The sequence below is a fragment of the Tenrec ecaudatus genome, chromosome 2 (assembly GCF_050624435.1).
Source record: "Tenrec ecaudatus isolate mTenEca1 chromosome 2, mTenEca1.hap1, whole genome shotgun sequence".
In the NCBI taxonomy this organism is placed as follows: Eukaryota; Metazoa; Chordata; class Mammalia; order Afrosoricida; family Tenrecidae; genus Tenrec; species Tenrec ecaudatus.
In genome coordinates, this window is record NC_134531.1 from 264,440,076 (window position 1) to 264,454,793 (window position 14,718).

The 14,718-nt window shown below is 38.7% G+C and overlaps 1 pseudogene; it reads right to left on the minus strand.

Annotated features, from left to right (window-relative positions):
• Positions 1 to 7,235: 7,235 nt before the first annotated feature.
• LOC142441473 (CDK-activating kinase assembly factor MAT1 pseudogene) lies at positions 7,236 to 8,136 on the minus strand (annotated as a pseudogene).
• Between the last annotated feature and the right edge of the window lie 6,582 nt (positions 8,137 to 14,718).

The following is a 14,718-nucleotide window of genomic DNA, read 5'->3' on the forward strand; positions in this document are numbered from 1 at the left end:
TGCACTATGCTTGCACATGATGATTAAAAAATAGAGGGAGCGTTGAAAGTAGAACATGAGAAAGAGATAAAAAAATGACTGCTTCAGCTTTTTTGACTAGCTATTACTGCTCCCGAGATAATCATTAAATCCGATAATTTATAGCTGAACATTCTCATTTGAACTCCATCTCGTTTTTTTCCCTTAGAATTAATTTGCTTAAGCATATGAGATGGCAAAGGTGGGCCAAAGGACGGAGACACTGATTAGATAAGGACCCACGACTCTTTGACCACGGAGTCAAAAACGTTCTATTTAGAATGTTTGTAATCTCTCATGTTTCCATCCTAATAACTATAGATATATTTTCCTATTTGGAGGAATTTTAAAGAAATTATTTTCTCTCTTCTACAGGAATGTTTTGTAATGCTATCAAGAGCCCCTCAATCCTTATTTTTAGACTGAAGAAAATCGGTGGCAAAAATATACATAGCAAAGCATATATCTAAACTTGAGTATTGATGTTATTTTGAGGAATAAATTATACCTGATCCAAGTCATGGTATTTTCAGCTACTTCTTATGGATACATCGAATAACAAAGATTGAGAAAAATTATTAACTTAAATGATGGTGTTGGTATGGAATATTGAAAGTATCATGAATTGCCAAAAGAACAAACACATCTGTCTTGGAAGAAAGATAGCCAGAACGCTCGTCAGAAACAAGGATGGTGAGACTTCATGTCAGGTGCGATGGGCATGTTCCCAGAGGAGGCCAGTCCCTGGACAAATATCATCCTTGGTAAAGCAGAGGGGCAACAAAGAAGAGGTTGACACAGTGACGGAAACAAGAGGCTCAGAGAGAAGCAGAATTGTGAGGGCGGGACACCACAGGGCAGTAGTTTATTCCACTGCACAGTGAGGAAGGTTACTATGTGCTGGGCCCCAAACAATGACATCTAATAGCAAGAAAAGAAACAATCGTTACCGAATTAGCTTGCTCCAACTTTCTCCTGCAAATCACCTGGTGGGTTAGAATGATAACGTTTGCGGATGATCCCCTCAGGACCAGCGGTGTGAGTGGCGATACTGGGAGGGTAGGAGAGGGGTGGAAAGGGAGAACCGATTACAAGGATCTACATATAACCTCCTTCCTGGGGGACGGAAAACAGAAAAGTGGGTGGAGGGAGACGTCAGACAGGGCGACATATGACAAAATAATAATTTATCAATTATCAAGGGTTCATGAGGGAGGGGGTAGCAGGGAGGGAGGGGAAAAATGAGGAGCTGATGCCAGGGGCTTAAGTGGAGAGCAAATGTATTGAGAATGATGAGGGCAATGAATGTACAAATGTGCTTTACACAATTGATATATGTATGGATTGTGATAAGAGTTGTATGAACCCTTAATAAAACACTTAAAAAATAAAGACTTTTCAGGAAAAAATAATGCAATGATGAAATACATTTTTTTTAAATGTTTGCTTCACAACCTACAGGCTAGCCACTGGGCCACGGGTCCATAGGAGTAAAGCCGAAGAGTTAAATATGATACATTAGGTCAAATATCTAAGACCTGGCAAGTCTCTTGAAAGAGCAAGACGAAAATATATTTAGTACAATTCGATTCATAAGCAGAATCATAATTTTTTTTCTAATCCAGTACCTGAGATTACCACTGAAAAGAATGTATTGTCGTGAGATCTGATGCTCTTGAATTTAAGTAGGGGTCAAGCCAGTTTGAATGGTACTATGGGGAAAGAATAATGAATGCCCAAAGATAGAACACATATGTCTGGGAGGTGAGAGTGCACATTGGGTGCACCAGCAGAATGTTTCTTTATAAATGAAGATTCTGAGACTTCATCTTGCTTACTTTGGATGTGCCAAGAAGGACCAGTTGCTAGAGAAGAGCATCATACGCGATACAGCAGAATGTCAGTGGAAAAGTGGAAGGCCTCAGTGAGACGGATTGAACGGTGGTTGTGAAATTAGTCCAACAATTGTAAGGGAAGTATTTCCATTATACTGTGTGACAGAGTCAACTCCAAGGCAAATAACAACAGCAAAAAGTCACTCTGGTCAATATTAAGGACAAGTACCAAATATAATTATCAGATAGACAAAAGTGGAAGAGTTGCTAATTGAGCTAAACAACAGTTATTCTCTATCATTGATTACAGATTCATGAGTTGATTGTAATACCATGTACTGCATTCACACAGATGCCCTTAGTAGGCTTTGGGGTGAATTGAGATTATTTTAGGGGGTGATAATTTATTCCCCTTACTTCTCCTTGATCTACAAACAGACACAAATTAATATCAATTAGTCACACGTCTCTACATATGGTAACGTTATCTACATATAGATACACAAAAACCTTTATGTGGGTACATGGATAGTGCCAGTAAACACTAACGTAGCCATTGTGAAAAGAAACTATTAATATGGAAACATTTTAAAAGACTGATGTATTTTCTAATTGGCATGATGAATCTTGCTTCTGGCATTCAGGCTTATTAATGTGTATATGTACGTTTGATTACGTAGACAAAAAATTTTATTGTATTGCAAAATTTTAAGCATTTTGTTATCAAATCACTTGATTCAATGTATATACATGTTATAAAGGTTTGATATGTCCATATTAAAATTAAAACATTAGTATTGATTAGAATTATGGTGTAAAATATGTATGTACACCCACACACAGAAAACAGGTGTAAAGTTTATAACTATAGTAAATCCAATGTCAAGGAAGAACAAAGGACTCAAGCACAAAAGGTATCAGTGACAAATAGAGCAAACACACTTTCTAGGTTTTTCATCTTTCCCCCTGTTGTCTGTAAAACAATAGCAGTGGAAAATGTCAAGAAATAGATGAAACGAATCTTTGTTTTGATACCTAATGCCACCATTCTGGTTAAACAGAAAAGGAATTACATGCCGTATTTACTTGCATAATTGCTGGCCTTTTCTTTCTTGTTATGCAAGCTGCTTGATTCAAATTAACCTATACAAATGTCTACACACAGCAATTATAGAGCAGTGACCAATATGTGAGTAAATATGGTAAATGAACCAACATGCTGAACATATCAGCAAAGAACAAATAGTGTGCTGAATTTCCAATTTTCAAAACTAGAAACAAAAAGAAAGAGATGCAAGACCATCAGGTATAGGTGATCAGTTTGCATGCATATTTGTAAGGCATATGGCAAGCCTACCACAGAAGAATAATTTTTAGTAATCAGTATTCAACTGGAGAAGAAGCATAAGGAAGTAAATGTTTCCCATTCTTCTTGAGCATGGAGAAGAACATGATTCTTCCCTGAGAATTCATTTCAAAGTGTTAAATAATTAATTTGAAAAAAATGACAATCATAATTTAAATACTTGCCTACATATTGTCTATATTCCTGAAAATAGAAACACTTTTGTATACAAATGCACTAAGTCAAGAAACAATAATTATTGTCACTTTCAGTGAAATGTGTTCCATGTTTTAGTTATTCTTTGTATTTTATCCCAACAGTTTTATTGGAATATAATTCGCATACTGTAAGATTCAATAGTTCAGTCATATCAAGAAGAATTATACACTAATCACTGCTTTCAGTTTAGGAATATTTTCTTCATTCTTGTACTCATAATTATTAATTCCCTATTTCATCCAACTTTCCCTGCCATACCCTAAAGGGACCATTATTCCAATTACTGTCTCTATAGATTTAACTACCCTGGAAAAATTAATTAAAAAAACCAGCCATGACAACATAAAAAAGATAAAAACCTCAATTGAAAATAAACGATTAAAAACCAGAACATATTTAAATAGATCATAAGAGAGATCAAATGGTAGGGTGCTAAAGATGAACCAAACTGCATTTGCAACAATCTATTTTGCAATCAAATACCCCATTTTTAACAACAGCAACACATACTAATTTAAGTATGTATTAATTAAGGATGTATTAATTGATTAATTAATCAATTAGGCTACAAGAAAGTAGACCTCAATGAATAAAGCCCACTAAAATTCCCCAATATTCCCCAGGTCCTCTTTAAACCTTAAGCCAAAATGCCAGATGAAGTCATTTAAACCTGCCCAATAGATCAAGATCATCTCAAAACACCATATTCAGGGGTTCATCCAATCTCCAGAAAGTCTATGATCCATTAGAATTTGAAAGTGTATTTTCCAATTTCCTCAAGATAATGGATCGACAGAGAGGCTGCAGCAATGGGCCAGAGTGTAACAGTTGTGAGGGTGGGGCGGGGCTCTGATCTGGTGTAGCAGAGTTGCTATGAGTTAGAACTGCTTTGAAGGAGCCTAAAAACCACAATGAGTAGGGAGGGCTTTGAATTAAGTTACTCAATTGAATCATGACTGAAGAAGGGACAAGAAAATAGATCCAAGTATTTTAAATGTGGGTGAAATGAAACACTGACCAGCATTTTAAAAGTTATTGGTTTGTACCTTGCTAAACATTTAGTCTTTCCCTTAAAATAGAGGGAAAAATAAAGAAAATGATTAGGGCAAAGAATGTACAGATGTGCTTTATAGAATTGATGTATGTATATGTATGGACTGTGATAAGAGTTGTATGAACCCCTAATAAATTGTTTTTTTTTAAAGAGTAAAGGAAGTGTAATACTCAACAATTGAGACAGTTTATTGTGCCAGCCTGGCCGATAAACACATGTAGGATTAGTTGAAGGGTGGAGAGATAAATGGCTTTCTTGTCTCGTGCTCTTTGATCATCAGACCAGTGTGAGGCTGCCTTGCTTGATCTGTCCCTCAATTTACAAGCTACACTGCCTGTGGGACACCTAACCTGTGGACGGTATCCCTGTAATTTGAGATTTCTTCAAGACCCGCTTCACCACATAATTGGAATTTACATCTCTTGAGCTGGGGACTGATTGTTGTGACCTGCCTTGCTGTTTGCTGCCTGTGCTGGGACAGCCTGAATCTCTCTACAGAGGACTACCTGGTGGCCCTCAAGACTTGAAGGACTGCCAGTGTCTCACAACTCTCTCAAGGAAGTGAGCTGCACTGAGCCATTTGTACTGCTTTATAATTTATCCATTCATTTCTTGTATTATATATCTATCTGTATATAATTTAACTGTTCATTTCTTGCGTTATCTATCTATCTGTATAAATGTATATATAAAATTATATAAAATTATTATAATCTGGTTTTGTCTCTCTAGAGAACCCTGTCTAACACAACAATGAAAACTCTTGATTATCTCAATCCAAAGCAACGATTCCCAGTGCTGAGATGGCCGCCCACATGGCCACTTTGAACATACCTTATTCTCTGTATCCTGCAATGATTGGACGCCCTGCTCCCAGCTCTTAATAGGATTCAGGACACCTCCTCCAGGGGTTCTATTACACGTGGACAGATTTGTCGTTTGCCTTTTTTTCCCCCATTCAATTGACATTCCACCTCACTTTGACTGTAATAAGCAGGGTCCGCTCCTGTTTCAAACTGATGTGGCTGATCCAGTTCAAACTCCTAAAATCTCTGATTTAAAGGCCTTGAAGGTGCAGGAAGCATCCTCTCTAACAGCATGACAAAGAAATGCTGTTTGCTTTAGCCACAGGAATTAGTTGATAAGTGTGTTATTGGTATTCTAATTTTTTTGAAGAAAACACTCAGTGATATGATCAATAAGAATATCTCATGACTCCCTTTACTGAAGGACAAAGATTCTCTACTTCAGTTCTTCAACATATTGACTCAGCTCGAGTTCAGTTCTGAAAATGTCCAACTGTAAACCTAGAAGGGGGAACAACGGTCTGGTTTTCACCAGGAAACCGAGGACGTCGTTCATGGCAGTAAGTTAGAGAGACGGTCAGCTTGCTCTCCACTGTGATGTTATATATGTAGCCATCATTCCAAGGCAGGGGATTGTGTCTTTAAGAAAGTGCAGGGAAGTCACCTGGGTTACAGCTTTCATTTGTTACGTGCCCTTTTCCAATGTGAGAACTCACGACACAATTAAAATCTTTACAAAAATAAATACTTGGGAGGAGTTCTTTTGTTCTCCAGTATTGGCCAGTGTGCATATAAGAAAGCATATGCATCCATAAGCTCAGAAGAGTATACCTTGGGACTTAGGTAGGCTGGATCTCTTGGAGAAAAGGCGATTACCAGAGTAGCTGTCCTCCATTGCAAGCAGCTCTTTCCTACAGTGTTTTCTATCAAACGTTTCCAAGGAGAAACCTCCGCGGCCTTAAATGAAACTCTCAGAATGGAGGTTTCTCCCTGTAGTTAAAGTCCGTTATTCCACTTTGCTTCTGCTTGCTGGTTTTAAATCTATAATTTGGTTTAAAACACATTCTCAAACAACAGTCCTATAGCTGGCAGCATCACCTGAGTGCTTATTGGAAATAATATTTTATTTAAGATAAAACCTACCTTTATTTTAAAAGGATTTTTCAAGTCTGTTAACCTCAAATTTATATCAGTGAGTTTACCCTATCTTCTATCAAATAGATTACTACCTTAATCCTTCAAAAGAATCTAACTAAAAATATAAATCTTTTTCACAAATATGCACCCACTGTGTATTAGTTACTAAATGTCACAACTTGACAACATATAAAAATGTAGGGGTGGAGTCTGGCCTGTCCTAGGTCACAGGCTAATGGTAACTCTTTGTGGGCCTGGCCTTCTCATAAGGCAGGTTCTGGGAAACTCTCCTCTCTCTCTGCCTTGATTTATCAGCTGGAGAGCCACTCTGAGACCTGCCAGAGCGCTGTGATGAACTGTTCCATTGGATCCACATAACTTTGCACCCACCAGCCTGTGATCTTCCTGCATTCTGTACCATTGCATGTGACTGAAGAGGGTCTGGTATTTGGGTGAGTCTGAAGAGGAACTAGTATCAGACTTCTGGACTAGTATTCGTCTTAGGGACTTGATCTGGACTGGACTGGGATGTTTTCTTGATATGCAATTACTTTGTGATATAAATCTCTCTCTTACACATATATGATTGTCTCTGAATTTGTTTCTCTAGGCAATCTGGCCAAACACACTGTTACAAACACACACTGTTACAATCAGCCTAATTCTGAAGTCCTCACTCTCTATATACTTTCATTTTGGGGGGAATTGCAGTTCTGTGGTTGTGCAGCTTCATGGGAGCTACAATTTTACAAGCTTGCTTCATTGGTGCTAACTGCTCGTTTTGCTCCAAGTTCCAAATCTTGTAAACTGGGAAGGAAAAGTTAAGTGGGCTTCCCGAAAAGCTGATTGACTCCATCCTATAGTGCCTGTGGACAAGCTCAGGGGAAACGAGTACTCTCCAGCAAGGTCCTGTGGAGAGGGCAACTCTGACATGGTTTAAATGCTCTTCTTCCTACATCTCAAGCTCAGGAACTTGTGGTCCACGTGACTCTATTTACAGTGACTCAGACTCATGTAACGTTTTCTCACACTTTTGAATAGGTGCTAGTGGAATCTGCTGGCCCATTTTGAGCCTTGTGGAAAACGTCACTGGCTTTATAGGCTTGGGTTTCTCAAGTTGCATTTCCAATTGGGTAAACCGAAGTTTGTGCTGAGCCCAAAGCAGGGCAGCCATGTGATCTGAACTCTCCAGCGCATCGGAGAACGCCTGCTCAGTCTTCTTGGCTGGCCTCTGCTGCAGTTGTGCTTTCTGCATAGTCCCTTTTGCTAAAGATCCTGTTGTTCCACTTCGAAAGCTTCTTCTAAGTCTTCCTGGTCCCGGTCAGAGTGAGCTCATTTTTCTGAATAGCATCCTTGGTTTTCTTTGGTATATCTTCATTGTTCCCACAGCGTTGTCCCAATCCACATTGTTGGTCAAGGTGAAAGCTATCTCTTCCAGGAAGTCATTATTTTCTCGTAGACTAGACACGTCTCCTCTTTTGTTGTATTTATTTTAGTACTTTTCCCCATTCTCAACCCTTTGGTATCAGAAGGCTATTGAAAGGTGGTGCCCTAAGCTGCTCTAAGTAGAGTGCCATGCCCAGGACAATGTCTAACTCTTCTCACGAGTCGTAAATCCACGCCACTTTCACTTAGAAGCTGTCCATGTAGACTGACCATCGGCTTCAAGGAGGGCTTCCGCTGCCTGGTGTTCTTACATCTTGGGCACCCCTGATTGTCCATGTTGCCTTCTCCCCTACAAACTGTCTCTTACATCAGCTTCAGTCACAGCTACCTCCAAGACCCTCACCATAGCAACCACAAGCTGCTCCCCACCAACAAACACTTGGAAATGGTCATTTTTGAATCCAACGTAGCTGGAGGCAGAATGTCTGAAGGCTGGGTTTGAACAGTCTCTCTAAGTGCTTTTAGAACTCCTCGTTTAGGAAGCACAAGCTTAATACTAAGCAAAATCGTGTTTATCATTCATTTCTCTACTCTTACAAATGACTCTAAGATATGATGAACTATGCGAGATAAGGTAGACATTCGAAGTGCCATTTGTTGTGACATGACACAAACAACTCGTGAATAGGAAGAGGAGAAATATGGCCATCTCCATGTCATCTAGCCTCATAGTCTAGTATTCAACTTTTAAGACCCAAAGGAGGATCTCCGACTCGGTGTTCTAGAGCATGCATAACCCAAGAAGAGCCACGTATATCAATTAATGACATCTATTTCATCTCTAGCCTCATATTTTACTCCTAACTTTTCAATACTGCATGCTGAATAAAAGAGTGTTCTACATGAATACGGCCAGTCCTGACATATCCATATAATATCCATATAACAGGCTATTCTAAAATAGTGGGTCAATTGCATATAGAACTCACCGGAAAGCTCTTTGCACATGTTTCTCAAACTTCACAATTTTTCCCCTTCTAATTTGGCCAGTGAGATGTAAAATTAAAAATCTAGGACACGTGTTGTTATCAAGAGCACGTATAACTGGAGCGCCTACCTGCTTACTGTGGTTAATGGGTCACTGCGTCTTATGAGCCCTTCAGAAGTGTTCAGCTTCCAGTCAAAACACTGCTATGAGTGAAAGTGCAGTTTACATTTTAAATTTGACGACTCTTATTTCACACTCAATCCCTGACGGTTCCAACTGCCGTAAGAATTACTCAATTTGTTAGAAATTTGAGCAAGTCGTCTATTTTTCTTCTATATAAAAAATGCCTTCTGGACAAGCAAGAGACAAGCTAAAACATAGTACCAGGGAAAGAACCATAAATGAGTAATCAGTTTGCTTGCTTGCTGAGCCACGCCCTCACTTGAAATTAACTCTAAAACAATTACCACCATTTCATAAGTACCACTTACCTGTTTCAGCGCTAAGCTGCTTTAGACTGGTTACATAAACAACCAAACCCATTGCTATCTAGCCTACTCTGACTCAAAGCAAGCTCACAGGAAGGAGTAGCTATGTCCCTGTAAACTTCCAAGGTTGTTTATCTTTATGGGAGCAGGAAGCGTCAAGGGTTACCTCCCAGTGGGTGGTGAACTTACATTGCTGACCTTGCATCAAGGTAACCCTTTATGCCACCAGGTTTCTTCTAAAGGGAAAGGTCTCACTAAAGCTTGAAGTCTGGTTGCTAGATTCAGGATCCCAGTTGCTAGCACACTATGGAGGCAGTCATTAGTGGGAATGTCTTTTTGAAATGGGAAACATCTCTTACTCAGAAAAATGTTTGGTAAAGCTTTTTAAAAGAAAATGTTTTTACCTGAAAATAAACATCACAAAGGTACAGATCATAAGGTCCCAGCACCTTAATATTCAAATGTACTTTAAAGAAGAGCAGCATGGTGCTTCCTTAGAAATGGAGCATCCCGAAGCACATGCTGGAAAGATCGATTTTCTTTTTAACAAGACCCTCAGGTGACCCTGGTGGTGTCGTGGTTGCACCTTGGGCTGGGATCGACCTGGTCAGTACTTCACCCGACAGGAGACAAGCAGGACTTTCTGTTCACGTCAACAGTTACCATCTCAGAAACTCACATCGACTTGATGGCAGTGAGTTAACAATGTCAGGGGATTCTTTTGCACATTGAAATATAAAGATACTGCTGTTGTCCTTTAGGGTGTCGAACCTGGACTGGCAGGTGTCCATTACCATCAAGTCAGTCCCGACTGAGAGCAGCCCTACAGACCACAGAGGGAAACATGCCTGGTCCTGCGCCCTGTCCACACTTGTCTTCATGCCTGACTCCATCGTTGCAGTCACCGTGCCGGTCCATCTTTCAGACAGCCTTCTTTTCTTTCGCTGCGCCTCCGCTTTACCAAACTTGATGGCCTGTCCGAAGGCCTAGCCCAAAGTACTTGCAGTCTGTCCATTCTCCCTTCCGAGGAGCATCTGGATGTACTTCTTCAAAGAGAGATACCTTTGTTCTTTTGGCATTCAATGTTACTTTCAATATTGTTTTCCAGCACCGTCATTCAAATGCATCAGTGTTTTGGTTTTCCTTATTCAATATTCAATTTTCATGTGCATACGAGGTGATTGAAATATGATGGCTTAGGCCAGGCAGACATTAGTCTTCAGTGTAACATATGTTTTGTTTTTTTTCAACACAGAGCTATAAACAGTTGAATCGGGAAAAGTGTGTATAGACACCATTACACCATTCAAAATATTTTAAAAACGAGTAGCTGCTGAGATTGCTTATATACAACCAGAAACCTCCTCGGATTTTATTAGGTAGCTTGGAAGGTTAGGGGTGCAGTTCCCTAAGACGTCTGTTTGATTGGCCGAATTGTGTCTATTTGCTTCTCTTACACTTCCTACTTTGTTGCAACATGCCTGGGGCTTTCAGAGTTTGAAAAAGGTCTTCCAACGCACAATAATCAGTGTCTATTCACCGGAGCAACACAAGAATAAGAATAGCAGGAATAAGAGACTGATATGACATATACATTTAGTAAATTCTATAAACAAGTATATTATTTGCCATGACACTAAAAGAGCCCTATGGTTCTTGGATACCATAACTGAATATCTTGATCCTATGGAAGGATACTAATCAAAATGGGAGAAATGTAGACCATAATTTCAAATGCTCATGAATTTTAAACTTTCTGGCTCCTTAGAGATCTAATGAATCCCTGAAATTTTTATTATAAGATAATGTTTATGTTTTATACCAAATATGTCCTAGGACGTCATCTTAAAATAGATCAGCTTATCTAGTAAAATAAAATAATCTGATTTAAGTGATCTTAACAGCATGATATCTATGGTTCAATTTGAGAACAACTTGAAAATTATACATGCACTTCTGGAGCAGGGTGTGTGTGTGACTGAGGTAGGCACATGCTGAAAAGGAGGTGAAGAATGGCTCTCTAACTCCAAGAATATAACCAACATCACTTAATCCTACATGATGAATTTGGGTGTGTTTGACTGCGTATATTTTCATCCTCAATAACCGAACAAATAAAACTTAGAAGAAAAAAAATTAGATAAAACTTTTCTAAGCTTTTGACTTTTGGTTGACAAATCTACATAACATCTTCATAAGCAAATACTTCTCAAATAAGAACCAAGTAATCTTTCTGTATATATGCTTAGTCACTGTTGGTGAGTATTGTCAATTTGCGTCTGACTTATTGACAGGAGTTTCAATGCTAGGTAATTTAAAAGTTATGAATTGATTGCAAGCATCAGTCTACTATACTAACTTTACTATATTTGAGGGGGTTATATGTGGATCATTGTGATTGGTTCCCCCTTTCTCCCCCACCTTGCCCTTATCCTCCTGGTATTGCTACTCTCATTATTGATCCTGAGGGGTTTATCTGTCCTGGATTCCCTGTGTTTCTAAGTCTTATCTTTACCAGTGTACATCGTCTGGTCTAGCTGGGTTTGTAAGGTGGACTTGAGATGTTGTTAGTGAAGGGGGCGGGGACAGGGAGGAAGCATTAAAGAAGTAGAGGAAAGTTGTATGTTTCATCGGTGCTATACTTCACCATGAATGGCTCATCTCCTCCCCATGACCCTTCTGTAAGGGGATGTGTAGTTGCCTACTGATGGGCTTTGGGTCTCCACTCTGCACTCCCCCTCATTCACAATGATATGATTTTTTGTTCTGGATCTTTGATGTATGAGATCTGATTCTATCAACACCTTGTTATCACACCGGTTGGTGTGCTTCTTCCATTGGGGTTTTGTTTCTTCTCAGCTAGATGGCTGCTTGTTTATCTTCAAACCTTTAAGACCCCAGATGCTGTATCTTTTGATAGCCCGGAACCATCAGCTTTCTTCACCACATTTGCTTATGCACCTGCTTTGTCTTCAGCGATTATGTCAGGAAGGTGAGCATCATGCAATGCAAGTTTAATAGAATAAAGTGTTCTTGCCTTGAGGGAGTACTTGAGTCAAGGCCCAATGTTCATCTGCTACCTTAATACTAAACCTTTAAATATATGCACATAGATCTATTTCTGCATCATCCTATATAAGTATATTTACATATGTACATGCCGGTATTTAGAGCTCCATAAGTGCCCTTTACCTAGTTCTTTCCTCTATTTCCTAATCCTTTCCTCTTGTCCCACTACCATAGTCAGCTAGATAACAAAGACTATGTGGGTATAAACCGTTTAGTTTTCTGACTTGACCATTTAAAACCCAGAGCTTTACTCTTTGTCCACTCCATGCCTTACAGCTGCTGCTTTAAAAAAAAAAACACTCCTTAATTATGTACAGTTGAGGGTTTTTCTATATATTAGCATATAATCATTTTGTTCAGAATCTTAAATTTGAAATGCTTATCACATATTTTGTAACCAGTACTTTTATTTGAAAGAAAAAAAAACTGAACAATTTAAATGAAAACTGAGAATCAGAAGTAAAGAATCATTGTACTATTTTTCACTCCTTGTTAAGTTACCATAGAAAGTTATCAGGATTGCCCGGGAGGGGACAATTTCCTGTTACAGCACATAATGCTATAGTGACTAATGAGTGATAGTTTTGGAAGCTCTATGGGCTTCACCAGTGTATGTATGTGTTCACTGTAATGAGAAGTCAGTACTATTTTACTAGGAAAAAACAAGTGTTTACTGTTTCAATTATGTGAACCACCCACACCTCCCAGACATCTGCTACTTCCATCTCATTACTCATCTGAGTAGATGGAAAGAAAGGAAGGCAGAGCCCTGTTTGGCAGGGCAGCTTAATACTATTTCTAATATCCAAAATCCAGTTACACAGTCCTTTTTCTATGATAGGAATCATTGGCGGTGGGGTGAATCTTATTTTCTAACACCTCTAACTTCACTTTAAACTAGTCTTTATTCTTTTAGGATTCAGGGTTTCTACCTCTAACTATATTAACCATTTAAAATGTAAAATCTAGTGACTGAACAAATACAGGCCATTATCCTGAGTGTATTGGTGAATATAACGAAGTAATGAAAGGCCACCATCAGTAGTGTAAGACAAATCAGAAAATGAAGATCTTTCCAAGCATTACATTTAGACCCTGCTACAAGTATTTCCTCTGCGATAGAAACCTTTAAAAATAAGGCTTGTTTGGGATATCACTTTTTAAATGGATCTGAGGCATCTGGGTTCATAATATAAAAAAGCAAAATTATGAATATATTGTGTAGGGACCACATTGCCTGGGTCATATAAATATTGTATAAAGGAAATATGCAAGATAAGTTAAATGCTGAGCAAAGAAATGTTTTAGCATACGATTAGATCTATGACTTTCTATCCTTTGAGGAGCTTTACAGCAGCTTCTAAATGGCATTGGCATTGCTATGATGTTGCTTAATCTAGCATGAAATGCCACAATAAATAATATATTATAAACTGCCCCCCACAAATTTGCAATAATTGAATATTCTTGTTGCCTTATCCCTAAGAGAGTGTATTTATGTGCAATACTGACAACGGAGCTCTCTTACAAGCTGTGACCCCCCTGAAATCCAGGATTTGTGTGTCCTTGCCTTTGAGCAGATTATGGCTCACGGTGACCTTAGAAAGCAGCGCCAAAATGCCTTATAGAACTCCCAAGGCCGCTATGAGTAGGAACCAACTCAACCGCACCTAGCAACAGTTAAAGTGACACAAATTAATTTTTCAAGCTAAACAACAAAAGTGACACCGATTTTCAACCTAATTCTAAAAGCTTCAGCTCTGCAGTCAAAGTAATTTGAAAAAGTTAGCCCCAAAATGTAAGCCTCTCATAGAGCAGCCCAATCCTTCAGAATAGGAGGAAAAATTGAATGCCCATCCCATGCCCTTCCCAAGGAGCAAAAAAGGAGAAAAGAGAAAGTGTCAGAAATGTATGAGAAAAGACAGTCAATTAGAGGTCACGTTTGCATAGAAAGGAAAAAGTTAGTTGGTTAAAAAATCCTTAGGGGGAGAGGGAGAGGGCTTATTAGAATTATCAGCTTTAAAAAAATCCCTGATAAGAATGTAATTTGAAAGTTGCCCCTGGATTGCTAAGCCAGCAGAAATAATAGACTGAGTAATTGGACATTGCTCATTCTGATTAAAAATAATAATAACAAATATCTGTAGGTTTGAGAGGCAAGAAAAAATACTCTGAAATGCTTTAGAATTTTGAAAGAATTACTCCGAAACTCTAGTTTTATGCATGTATTTTTTTTGTGGAATTTAAAACTACATGTATTCTATAGCTACTGATGACTACAAGCTATATGCATAAGGTATATGCAAATTGAAGGGAGTTGTCGGTCTTTTTGAAAGAGGAGATTGTGTGGAAGCCACGTCTGATTTCCTCTGA